General features: G+C 43.0%; 1 long non-coding RNA gene across 1 annotated transcript in view; it reads right to left on the reverse strand.

Annotated features, from left to right (window-relative positions):
• Positions 1–13,396, reverse strand: part of LOC144772108 (uncharacterized) — a 388,983-nt gene that overhangs the window by 360,822 nt on the left and 14,765 nt on the right. The window contains exon 2 of the long non-coding RNA XR_013599646.1: positions 3,464–3,502. This is a non-coding gene — a long non-coding RNA (uncharacterized LOC144772108). The remainder of the gene's footprint in view (positions 1–3,463; positions 3,503–13,396) is intronic.

Consider the following 13,396-nt stretch of genomic DNA (forward strand, 5'->3'; position numbering starts at 1 on the left):
AAAGAGGCAGTCAAAATAGTTTTGCCTCTAGATAAACTGTTTGTTGTATGAGGGCTTTGATATTTGCTGATGTTTTGCTAGCATTTCTCATGGGGTTTGTATTTTTTGTGTGTTCAAACGCTGCTGCTGTGAAGTTAGCAAAGAAAGTTGGATGCATAATCTATACCTCTCCCCTCATAACATTCTGTTCCTCTGTCTTCATTCTGTATGCACCCTGCCTCAATACGTGTTTATCTGATGCCAACTCAAAGATCTATTCATTCAAGAATGCTTGTAAAATGTGTGTTTCATTTAAGACACTGAATATTTAATAACCTATAAGTTGATTATATTTTTTATTATCTTCCTTTTGACTTTTTGGTTACAGAATAGTACATTTTATTCCATATTTGATTTAACAGTGCACATTTTAATGACGTGAGTTGGCTCTGATTCTAGAAACTGCTGTAATAAAATAAACACATAAAATGAAAGTGCCACACAGACCAGGATGCAGCAGAGAAGGACCCTGAGGTACAGGTGCTTCTGCCTCACCGTTTTATTTGTATAATATACAACTGGCTGAACAGCATTCATTTTAAAATGTGAAGCCACTGGATGAATATGTGCTCCTAAAGTGCCATCTGAAAGGGGTTCTCTGGGACAAACAACTTTGTTATTTTATTTCAAAGCATGAGAGATGGAAGGGATTTAAGGGTTGTTTTCATACCAGCATAACATCTGAGATGCTTACCTGCTCCATCCCACATGAATACTCTTGAGAACTATTCACTCTGATCATAAGAATCAGAAAGAATGAAAGAGGACTATTTCTGTTATGAAAGATGCATTTTGAGCACTTGCATGTTCACATTTTGTAACAATATGTGCATATTCAATGCCATGTGCTCTAGGCTCTCGACAAGAAGCCTCTTTGATGGAGCCACACATTCAAGGGTGGCATTCACAAAACAGTCTGGGAATAAAAGAGGGAATTGTACCTGTTCCAGGGCTTAAGGGGCATGCTGGATATTACCTAAGCGGTCTGTGCTGCCTCTTCCACAACAGACATTGCAAAAAATTAAAGCGCTTAGCTGAATAACGCCATGGCCCAAGCTAATAAGGAAGTACCTTGGTTTTCCTAGCGTGCATTTGGCTTAAAGGCAGCAGAGCACTTTACATGTGCACTAGATTAACTACATATGATCAAATTTGTTTGGGTATATGGAGATTAAGTGATTTGCCCAGAATCACAGGATGTTGTTCTGACTGCTGGGGCCTCAACATGATTCACCAATAAGGGGGGCAGCTCAAGCGAATAGGCCACACCTCCTTCTGACCTTTACCCCTGTACCTGAACCACTTTACAGACCTAGATGCATAGGTAAAAATGCTCTTTAGGAAAGTGCTATACAGTTCTCTACCCAGATGGTGGGGCCCTTTTGAGTAGGATATGAAGGTCCCATGGAATATGGACGTGCAATATTTTTTCACAGGAATCTTTTGCTAAGTTCCAGGGGCCATATTTATCAATGTGTTGCGTAGCCCTTGCGCCACACAATGGGGCGCAAGAGCGACGCCACTGATAAGTTTGATTTATAAAGCCACACAAGGCCCCCTAGTGTGGCCCTGATTGACTTGATAAATCAAGAGTAAAGCAATGCAGTACAAATCGCTGTGTTGTGTTACTGTGCCCCAGGGAGGCGTTCCATGGGTGGAGTGTGGGTGTTCCCATGCGACATCCATGGATTTTGGCACATTCCCTCGGATTTACCATGAGTGGTAGACCTGGGAATGCATTAAAATGCTATACATCCTCAGGGCAGGCGTAACAAGGAGAAATATTGTTATATCTCCTAGTTTTTTCCTCTTTCTATGTGTTCTGCATGCACCACACATAGAGAAAGGCAAATGCCTCAGAGGACTGTTTTTGTGCAGAAAGGGGCATGTGCAAGAAGGTGCCCCTTCCTGCAAAATACAAATCCTGCTTACGACACAGGCACTGTTGCGCCATGATGCCAGAGTGCCTGCATTGGCGCTAGGCAGCACCTTGTGCCCCAACATTGGGAAAAGACAGGAATGCACAGTTTATGTTAAATACAGTGCATTCCGGCTCTTTCCCTGTCACACAGCGCAGCAAGGTGGTTTGCTGCGCTGTGTGACATTTTGATAATTATGCCCTTAGATTTTTACTGTCTGCAAAGTTAGCATAGTTTGCAAGTTGCCCATAAGTCAGCACAGTCACAGAAAGTGGGGTAAGTACCTTTAGGTTATTATGACTCATGAGCTATATCATATCTTGGGCTTAACAGCAGCCTAATTCCCCAACAGCAGATCAGCCAGAAGAGGGAATCTTGACTGATGTCTCTAACAGTTCTTAACTTGTTTGCTTAACAAACTGCCAGTTAATCGAAGGATTACCTTTAACGACCCTTACATCTCATCTAAACTAGGACACATGGACTAACCTTGAGTCTGGCTCCAGCAGAAGTGATGAATAAACCACAAAGTCCCCACCCTGTGTGTGGGACAACTGCATTGAAACAGGGTCTAGCATCTCTGAGGGGGGGGGGGGGGGGGGGCAAGGACTTGAGAGAGATCGCCCTGGCCTGTTTCAAGTTCCGTGGAGGCGGAGCCTTGACTGTGATCTCACATGTGATCAGCTGTGCTTCAGCTGGATTGATCTGTACTTGAAGATTTCAAGTACAAAAGAAAGAGTTGTGATACATGTGATTAGGGCACAAGTCGGGGGTACCCGTGGGTACACAGCGTTCACCCACTATTTACACAGGGTGGACGCCGTCCACCCTGCCAAGATGGTGGGCCCCACAGAAATTTGTTGAACTTGTCCCAGTGTAAATTTCAGACACCGGGACAAGTTCAGCATCTCCTGCCCATATGTCTGCTTTCCATTCCCAGCAGCAACGTGCAGGCGGGTGGGGGCCTTTTTTTCATCTCCATCTGGGCACAGATAAAGGCAGATGTTAAGAGCCCATCAGACCTCCTTTTATCGTGTTTCGGACTGGAAGCAGCCTGAAACTTCACACTTAAATCCAAATGCAAGGGAGCGGAAACAAAAGCACAGCACTTGTTATCTCTTCACACGTACTTAAGAGAGGCATGTGTTTGACTTTTTCAGTCCCTGTATATAAGAGCACCCACTGTAAGAATGACAGATGTGTTGGTCGGTCCCAGTTTTTACACAAATAACAATTTAAATAGCAATATTGTATTTCTTTGATAGCACTGCTCATCCCAATAGAGAGTGTTAGAGCGCTTTACATAACATGAATCATGTAATTGTGCAAATCAATGTTCAAAATGTGTTACATGAGACAGTCAGGGGCGCAAGATGTAGGAGTCAAATGCCCTTCATAGCTCACTGTGGTCATCTAGAAGGATTACAATTTATGAACTGCAAGTAACAAAAGGATCTCTGTGTTCAAAGCAGTAATCCACTTACCTATCTACATAGAATACATACCTGATCTGCATGTTACATGATGTGCTTTGCAGGAGACACCTTTTAAAAAAACACATCTTTTATTGTATTTTCAGTTGGCATATGTTATAACATAAACATATCAGAGCAGTAGTGCATAATTAAGTGGTACATTTATGCCCACAACATTGTATAAGATGCACGCCATGTGTGTTGCGATATCATGAATAACAAACCTGAAGTGGGTAGCGACAAAATAGAGGTTGAACAGTCCCGAAACCCCCCTCCCCCCCACCTCCCCAAGAACAGTGGGTGATTATGTTTTGCAAGAGACAAATTAAACTTTTATACTTCTTTGATTCAAATTTGGGACTACACAAAACACAGATTTTTCTAACAACAAAAGTGTTAACCTCCAGAGTTATCTCATCATTATTATTGTTCCATGAGATTTATTGGGCACCACTGCAGCAGATACCTTAACCCCATAAAATATTTTAAAATTCAGACTTTGCAATCAATTAAGTAGAACAGATCTACTATCATGCTTTTCCTTGTTGCCAATTTCTTTGTGGCAGGGTTTGAAAAAAAAAGATTAGTTGAGGCCAAGATTTTGAGCCAGGATTGCGCCACTTGTTTGGCACAACCGGACTCCAAATATCATTTGTTAATTATCATAAAACACTTAAATATACTCATGATACATTTGATAAACATATGTGTGAGATCTTAGTATCTGATGTCACTTCTAGTGATGTCAGTTCCAGTGAGGTCACTTCCTGGGATGCAATGTGGAATGCCACTCATTGTGTCATCATGTGATGTGATGGCGCGTCATGATGTCGCTTGCCTACTGCCTAACTTGGTCAGTCCCCCCACTTCCTTTGATAGGACTTGTGTCCTGCATGTGATAAACTACAATTCAATAAAAGCCTTAGGTTATTTTCTGATATTTTTTAGCAAAAATGACAGTAAATGATTAAAAATGCTAATTACAGCGCTTAATTTGTGCTGCTCTTTGCCAGTTCTCGGCACCTGCCCTCATTTCATAACACCAGCACATATTTATGACCGTCTACCATATGACTTTTATAAAATGCACGGAAGCAAAGTTTTTAACAATTAAACATAAGAATGTTAAGAACAATAATACCAGGGTGCTCAGGCCATGTTTACAAGTTTGGGTCACCCAGTGGAGTATTTGGTAGCGAGTGCGTGGTGCAAACTGCAATGGCCATCTGAGAAATATCTTTGAACCTGCCACTTATCATTTTAAAAATTAAGTACTGCATCTGTCAAAGATCATGCAAAGTTACTGCGCGGCTCATACAAACTCCATATAGTCACAGCAAAAGAAAAACTAAAGGCAACCTCCATCTTCTAGACATATGTTTTTATTCCATACATTTTAGATATTTCAATGTATTACCAAGTAATCATGTGGTTAATTTTTCCATGTTTATCATGCCTTGATGACACCTTGAGCCTTGGTGATTTCAAGATTCTGGATTCATAAATATTATAAAAACAATGACTGAAAATGCTTGAGTGAATCAAATGGAATTTACTCTGGGCAGCTCGCCATCTTTTTAGTTGACTGTGGCCTAACAGGAGGGATCATGCAAATCATTCTCCACCCCCTCTTCCCCCGAAGAAAGAAAGTTTAGCCCAAACTGTTAGATGATCTTTTATGGGTATGGTCCTAAAGCAAAAGCTGACTTAATGAGCCTTGTAAATTAGGTGTGGCTTTAGTGATACGCTAATCCGGTTGTCAATTAGAGTGATTTGGTGTGGGAAACCAAAAGCCTGGAATGGCACGCTTCTTAAAACCATCTGTATGATGGGCTGACAAATAAGCAGTGGAAATAAATAAAAATTGAATATTCAGGGAGGACCGGTAACATTTAACCGGTAACATTTAAATTTACAGAAAATGGTACATGTGGTTAGTTAGCTATCACAAGCCCATGCAAACCCCGCAAAGATTATCAGGGGAACATGAAGCAGAATATGGCTGGAGTTGTACAAATGAAGAGATTTCTTCTCGATCAGAGACAGATGTACCTCAGGTCAGAAGACACTGCACCAAGCTGGCAGTCCCTCCTTCGCACTCCCTGTCAACCACAAAACATGGCTAATTGGATCCTAATCCCTTCATGGCCAACTCTGGGTGTAGCATTGCTTTTTAGGTCGGGAATTCGAGACCTCTTGTATATACTTTAGTATATACTTATTATATACTTATATGTGTATGTATGTTGTGGGCTCTAGAGATCAGTCCTAGGACTTGTCTGCTTCCGCTTAGGGACTTCTTTTTCTGTTCAACTGCCTTTATTTAACTGTCTTGATAGAAAACGACCAGCAGAGGTCAGTTAAATACCAGAAATGCTTTCTGCTGAGAGACTTCCTTTTTTTCTTTTTCTGGCAACTGTCTCTATTTAACTTTCTTGATAGAAAACGACTAATGGAGGTCAATAAAATACCAGAATCACTTTAGCATTCTCTAGATTCCTGTTCATAGAAACTGTCTTCCACGAGCACCCGTAGTCAGTAATATCTTTGTGAAATCTTGATATTTTCAATAATATGACCACCGAAGGTCCTGATTTTATGTTAAAAACACAGCTTTTGACTACACCATTTTCTGCTGAAAGGCAATATTTCTCTCCATGTGTTCCCATACCAGGTGTGTCACACAGTTTGGTGCTTACTTTCCCCTCCATGTTAAAGAACAGTAGATGTTTCAGTGCCCAGGCTTATGTGCTGCATAGCTAAATACATATAAGGTCCCAAAGGCGAGACCGATTGCATTTCAAATGATTGTTACTTCCTGTGGGCTGTTCAAAGACCAGAGCTGTCAGTTTGTTGTGAGATGAGCAGCGATCACCCGCTATCAGCAAGTGACAGCGGGACGCGACAGCTGCACTCGCCCATGCAGAGGACGCGTGCATTTCTCCTCACTGTCCCGCTTCAGGGGACGACTGTGTGATAAACAAACAAGCGGACTCCTTTCTTGACAGTACTGTATTCTCACAGTATGTTTTTATTTAAATTGCCCAATATACATCTTGGTCCTCATTCTATTTTAGTATGCTTTGTGCCTCTTTAGAAAACAACAAATATTTCAGAAATGGCATTCGCTGGCAAATACACAGAATTCTATAAATTGACGAATAGCCTTCATTTTCAGGAGATGACAGCTCAGGAAATGATTCTGCTGTGTCTGACAGGTTGGTGGTGTTTTGATTTTTCAGCTCCGTCATTCTTATAGAAGTGCAGTTGCGGCTTTGAAGAATGAAACTGGCTCTGGAACTACTGTCCAGCACAGGGAATGTTTCATACCACTGGAGAGGACACTTCACTTGTCATTAATAGAAATAAAAATTTATGGAATCGGTGAAATGGACATTTATGGCTCCTAATTCAGGTAATTTTAATTAAAAATGCACTCTGTGCGAAATATAATTTGCCTGTCATCACTGTTAAAATTGCACCCAAGGACATATGTCATGTACACAAATCTCATGAGACTGGCATGGGCAGAAAATATCTCACACATTTGTTTTCACAGTTCGTGTAAGCCATTTATTGCTCAAATTGGTTTCCTGTGGGAACAACTCACGCAAAATAGTGTGCAAAATGGACAATCAGGGATGACACAAAATTAACGAAAACCAAGAATACGGAATTAAGCGATTTAACCCGCCCTATTTTGGATGTACCCTAACCTAGCTGAAGGAAGTAGCTAAATCTGTGACAAGAAACCCTAAAATAGTCCTTGGAAATAAATGAGGCATTTGCCCATCAAGTATATATACAGGCATGCGCACACTGTTCATCAAAGTACATCTGTCCGCTGTTGGCCCGGCCCAATGGGAATTCTTCGTGTCGATTTCACAAGCGGGTTTCACTTCTAGGAGTCCGAGCATGGACTGTCGGGGAGGGGCTATACAATACAGGCACAGTAAGTCATATTTCTCCATGTTATGCTCCAATAATAGCAATTACCGCTCCCCCCCCACCCCCCACGCAGAACTATCCAGTACTCTAATAATCCTAATTCAAAATGGTGATCGAAATATTGCGAATTATACTGAGCCAGAAGTAATGAGGGCGTAAATCAAGTCGGGTGCTCAGTGAAACCTGGCGCATGCGCACTGACTATTCGTAGCACACAAGCCTTCAGAATAAAGGGGCATATTACCAACAAGTAGCGATAATTATCGCTAAATAGGCTTAGTGACGATTTTTTTATCGCTGCCTATCGCTGGATATGTTCGTGGAGAAAACATGCTATTAGCAACGTTTTTCTCCATTGTGCTAAAATATCCAGCGATAGCGGCGAAATGCGTGAATATCGCTGAGAATACAAAGATAATCACGCATTAGCGACGAAAGGCTCTTAGCCATGTTATAAACCTCCCATTGGATGACATGGCTAAGAACTGGTCTGGGCAGGTGTTAGTATTTGGCGATATTCGCGCTTAGCGCGAATATTTCCATTGCTACGTCTGCCTTGCTAATAGGCGATAGCGACGTTAGCGGCTGTTTTCAGTCGCTAACTGGTTGGGTACGCCCACTTTGCATGTCATTAGCGATAAACATCGCTGACATGCAAAGCGGGCCCCAAACCGCTCGCTATCGCCTAAAAGCTGTCGCTAACATCAGTTAGCAACAGCTTGCTAATAGGGCGATAGAACTATCGCCACTTTGCGGCCGAAAACAGCCGCTAAAGCGGCGATAATTGCCTATCGCCCTGTTTGATAATATGCCCCAAAGTATGTGAAAAAAAATTCCAAAGTGTGAGTTGTGCAGGGGTTAAACACCATTTTACTATATACACGTATCTAAAACATTAGAGCTGGAAGCACTGGTAGGGCTGTATTTATTGTCAATGTTTCAAATCGAAACCACTTGGTAAAAATGTTTCTTCCAAATAATTCCAACACATGTGCCAATGCTACTGAGTTATTTGGTGCCTTCTTGTAATAATAGTAGCTAACACTTGTTCTTAAGGGCCTACTGCTGCTGCTCGAGGGCTATCTCGTCAATTATTCATACAGTCATCCTTTAATCAGGCAGTCTGCAAGGAATAGGCTCTGCTAATGGTCTGTAAAAGAAAAGTATTTGTATCATTAGAAAACAGCATCAACCAGCAACTCTTTTAAAGGACCATATAAGTCCTCTGGCCAGGCGCTTTGAGGGGAAATAAGTAACTGCAACATATTTCATGCCGAAAACCCTTATTAGGATATTTTGTATGGAAAACATAAGGCATGACACTGCTTTGCAGGGCTATTAGGACTCAGAAGACTCTTCATGGGAAGCAAGGTCTAGTGGTCACTCCATCTCCGGAGCCCCACTAATTTGGCTGGCCCATGGCACAGGTGTTATGGAGAAGATGCCCCCGTCCGACCCTTTATTTCATGGCTTCCTCCTCCAAAGATACTGTTAAATACAGGATTCTGGCTTCAGACCCATTTGTGTGGCCAGACTTTTTCAAAGATTAACTTATCCTCGGACTTCAACCAAAGCCACCTTTGAGGGATCCCTCTGTCAGGGTCCTCTGTGTGACTGAACCACAGCTTTATCCTTCACATGCACTTGGGCCCTCATTTATGTATGTATGTGTCTTGTAAAGCGCACGGCTGCCCTGAGGCGTTGTGGCGCTGTAGACCGCTGGGGAACCCCTCCTGGCTATCCCTGTGAGATGGTCCCTACTGGGTATCTCTAAGGTGAAACCAGGCATCCCCAGCGAATGTGGGGGGCCGTTGTAGAGATGAGGCAAGCTAATGCCCAGAGTTTCCGAGTGTGATCCCTGGTTAGAGTAGGCACCGAGGCGAGAATTATCGAGTCCGCTGACCCTGGTCCATGACCCTGCCGCGTCGGGAATTGAACCCTGGTCCCAGGCCGTTCTCTGCTTCTGGGTCTGCCGCCTCTAACCAGTGAGCCACACCACCCCATGTGGCAAAACCACATGGGATTTTGCCATGGGGCAGGCCAGCAAGCCTGCTTGCTGCGCTGCCGTGCGTCAAAGTGAAAAGACAGGCATACATCTTATTTACGCAATATGCCTTTCTCCCTGCGCTGGTGCCCTTTCCACAGCCTAGTGCCAATGCAGGTGCATTTGCGCCATGGTGCAAGGGTGCCTGTGTTGTCAGCAGGATTGTTTCTGTGCAGGAAGGGACACCTTCCTGCACAGAAACAAACCTGTGAGGCAAATTACTCTTTCTTCTATGTGTGCTGCTCAATGCAGCACACATGGAAAGAGGAAAAAATTTGGAAAAATAAAATTATTATTTAAATTATTTCTCCTCGTTGTGCCTCCCTCAAGGAGGCGCAAGGATTTGGTGCATCCCCAGGTTTATATGATATTGTATATCTGGGAAAGTGTCAAAATCCATTGGTGTTGCGTGGGAACGCCTGCCGTAACGCCCATGGAACGCCTCCGGAGCGCAGAGTAAGGCAACACAGCGATTTGCGCTGCCTTTCCTTACTCCTTATCTATCAGGCCCTTCAAAGCCATGCAAAGTGGCTTTGCGTGTCCGCTTAAATATGATTTTGTAGTTTGCGCTGCCGTTGCGTCACAAAAAGTGATGCTCCAGCAGTGCAATGGGCTCATAAATACGCCCCTTGGTGTCTACCACAGCACCTAAGTGAGACCGGTCCTCTTTCCAGCCACGACCACGTGTCAATATCCTTCAGGGCTCGAGTCGGGGTACCACACGGGTGGACGGTGTCCCCCCACTTATTTTACCGGGGGGACGCCATCCCCCCTGCCAAACAGCTGGACTTCACTGTTTGGACTATCTGGGTCGAGAAGCTCGTCACCTTTCGTGATGTCACTTCTGATTGTGGCGTCCCCCCACTTCTTTTTTTACGACTTGTGCCCTGATACTCTTCCTTGAAACGCACCTCTATTATCAGTGGCAAGTAAAGGATTTTTGGAGACCCTGGGCAATGCATATTTTTTGGACCCCTGTTTGTAACAACTTTAAGATTTTTTTAATCCATTTTCTTCTAGTTCAAGGTGGCATGATAGGAAACAAACTTTCAGAAATGCGGCTAAACAAAATCAGTTCAAATATATCTTTCTAGTGGCTCCAAAAATCCTTATCATGACACCAGCCAATGAGAGAGAACATCAGAGAGTTGAGATAGAGAGAAAGTTCACTTTCCAGCGGGGCCTTGGAAGGTGTAGGCCCTGTGCAATTGTCCACTTTGCCCGTGCCTTAAAACATGTCTGTCTGTCAGAGTAACAAACTTATGAAGACACGGTTGAGGAATTGCATGCGCATGCCCCATCTGAATATGAACTAGATGGAGGCCGCTCAGAGTGTATGGCTTATAGGACATGAACGCCAAGGATCTACATGAACCGGACACAACTATGACTCAGGACCCATTACTGAGTGAATAATGGCTGCCATGAACTGCACCAGGTAAATACTGGTGTTCCAGGGTTGGGCCTGTACAGGGAGAGTTTTCAGAAGAAAAATAGGCATACATGCTGGACTGGTGTATACCACATTATATAGTACATGCATTTTCTGACCTTTTCCACAATACATTACATGGCGGCATATTAGCAAGGGCAGTATCACCGCTTTAGCAGCACTTTTTGCTGCTAAAACGGCGAAATTTTATCGCCCCATTAGCAAGCTGTCGCTAACAACTGTTAGCGACAGCTTTATGGTGAAAGCAACCGTTTTGCGTGCCGCTTTGCATGTCAGCGATATTTATTGCTAATGACATGCAAAGGAAGCGTTACCAACTTGAAAGCGACTGAAAGCAGTCGCAAATACACCATCCGCCTATTACAAACGCACTCTAAGCGATAAAAAAAAACGCCCGCTAACCACGTTTATCGCTGGATTTTAACACCTGCTACAATCCTGACTTAGCCATAGTTTCCTATGGGGGGTGGATTCTACGGCTGAATCCTCACCTGCCTATTAGCGACCTTTTCATTAGCGATGGGAGTTCATCACTGGAATTCCCACGTTATTGCTGGAGAATCGCTGCTATTGCTGGTTTATTATCGCCTTGGAGATAAACGTTGATAATAACGCGCTATCTCCGCAATGTAAACCAGCGATAGCCGGCGATAAAAAATACAGCGCTAAGCGCGCTTTGCGATAATCATCGCAAGTCCTTGCTAATATGGCCCTCGTTTTTTACAGGCGTAACTTGTCAGTGGAAAAGTTCAGGGGTGCAGCGTTTACCACAAATCTCAGAATTCCAATTCCTGTGCAAACTCCTGTTTGCCTTAGCAGTGTAATTGTCCTCAATACATCAGAATGGGACCCTTAGTAGTGTAAAGGTAGTTTGTGAAACTCATTTTTGGCCAGGATTGGAGACGTTGTGAGCCACAATGCTTCACATGTTATTAAAATGTCTTTATTACCTTATATGACGGATGAAGCGGGGGCCCAGGGATCCCAGTGCCTGACACTAATGATGCAAACACAGAATCCCCAGTGACGCTGTTAATACTTTCTTTTGGAAAGCAATCATGACAATGTTTATGAGGGTGACATAATACGGTGTGTGCTTATTCCTGCTAATGAGTGTATATATGGGGGCACTGGGGGTGAAGATTATAAAATTAGTGGCAAATAAAAGTTTGATTGGTTTTTAATGTTAATTTTGATGCATGAAAACGAGGGTAGAGCTGAGACTCTACATTCATTTAGGGCACCGGAGGGGCAGCTTTCCAATATGAAACCAGCAGTATATTAAACCATCTTTTAATGCACCTCGCACAGAATTTATAACTGCTGAATATTAATGTACAAAGTGTATTCATTTGCTGAAAAAAGGATCCGATTTTAGAGAATCTCTGGGGGTTCACTCAAGGTTGGGTTTTTGTTCTTGAATGTCTCAGAAATTAGAAGAAATATGTTTTGTCTTCATGTCTGACAGAAAAAGAGGCGCTGCATTGAATTGTGGACAACTGCAGAGTCCTTAGATTCTAAACCATGTATCCCCAACTTTCCAGGAATAGGAGCTAATTCTGTTTAATGAAAGTCATTCTGAGCTACTGACATTATTAGTGTTGCAATAGTGCCCACAGGAGACATGACATTAGCGGCCTCCTCATGCAAGATGGCCCGCAGGGATCACCATCAGGCAGTAATGTACATTAAAAAATGGGCTTATCAAATTGAAATGCATCTGAGTGAGTAATATGTAACAGCCATAACTGCAATACCCCTGGCACCAAGGTCCTATTAGTGAAAAGTCTTCCCAACTCCACATGATGTATTGCTGAAATATAACATTTATGTTTGTTTTGGAAATTATTATTTTTAACATGTCTCAAATGTACACATTTTTAATTTTAGTATACATAATATTTCAACCAGGCAAAAACTTCTAATTGAGTAGGGCGGGCTTCACACATGTTATGTTATGTTATGTTATGTTATGTTATGTTAACTCCATTTTTGAGCGCACAGCTGCCCACAGCTAAGGGGCGTCCCGGCGCTGCGCCTGGAAAGGAACACAACACGAACAGAAAGAGAAAAAAATCACAGAATGAGAAAAGTTAACAGTTATTTGGAAAGATAAAAGTTTTTACGGCTTTCCTAAATAACAGGAGGTCATCAATGGCGCGAATATGGGCAGGAAGGGAATTCCACAGTTAAGGGGCCAGCACTCTAAAGGAGCGGCCGCCGGACCTGCTTCTCAGAAAACGAGGGACTACAGCAAAATTTTGTCCACAGGATCTCAACTGACGGGAGGGAGTGTAAGGGAGGATGAGATGCTCCAAAATCTGAGGGGAAGCAAGTTTTAAAATCTTAAAAGAAAGACATAAGGTCTTAAATTCTATCCTCTGAAGCACAGGCAGCCAATGGAGCTTAACAATAGTGCTTCTAGCAGAACAAAATCTAGGAAGGCCGACTAAGGCCCTGGCTGCAGCGTTCTGAACACGCTGCAATCTCAGAATTTCGGCCTGATTGGCTCCAAGCA

The sequence above is a fragment of the Lissotriton helveticus genome, chromosome 8 (assembly GCF_964261635.1).
Source record: "Lissotriton helveticus chromosome 8, aLisHel1.1, whole genome shotgun sequence".
NCBI classification, from domain to species: Eukaryota; Metazoa; Chordata; class Amphibia; order Caudata; family Salamandridae; genus Lissotriton; species Lissotriton helveticus.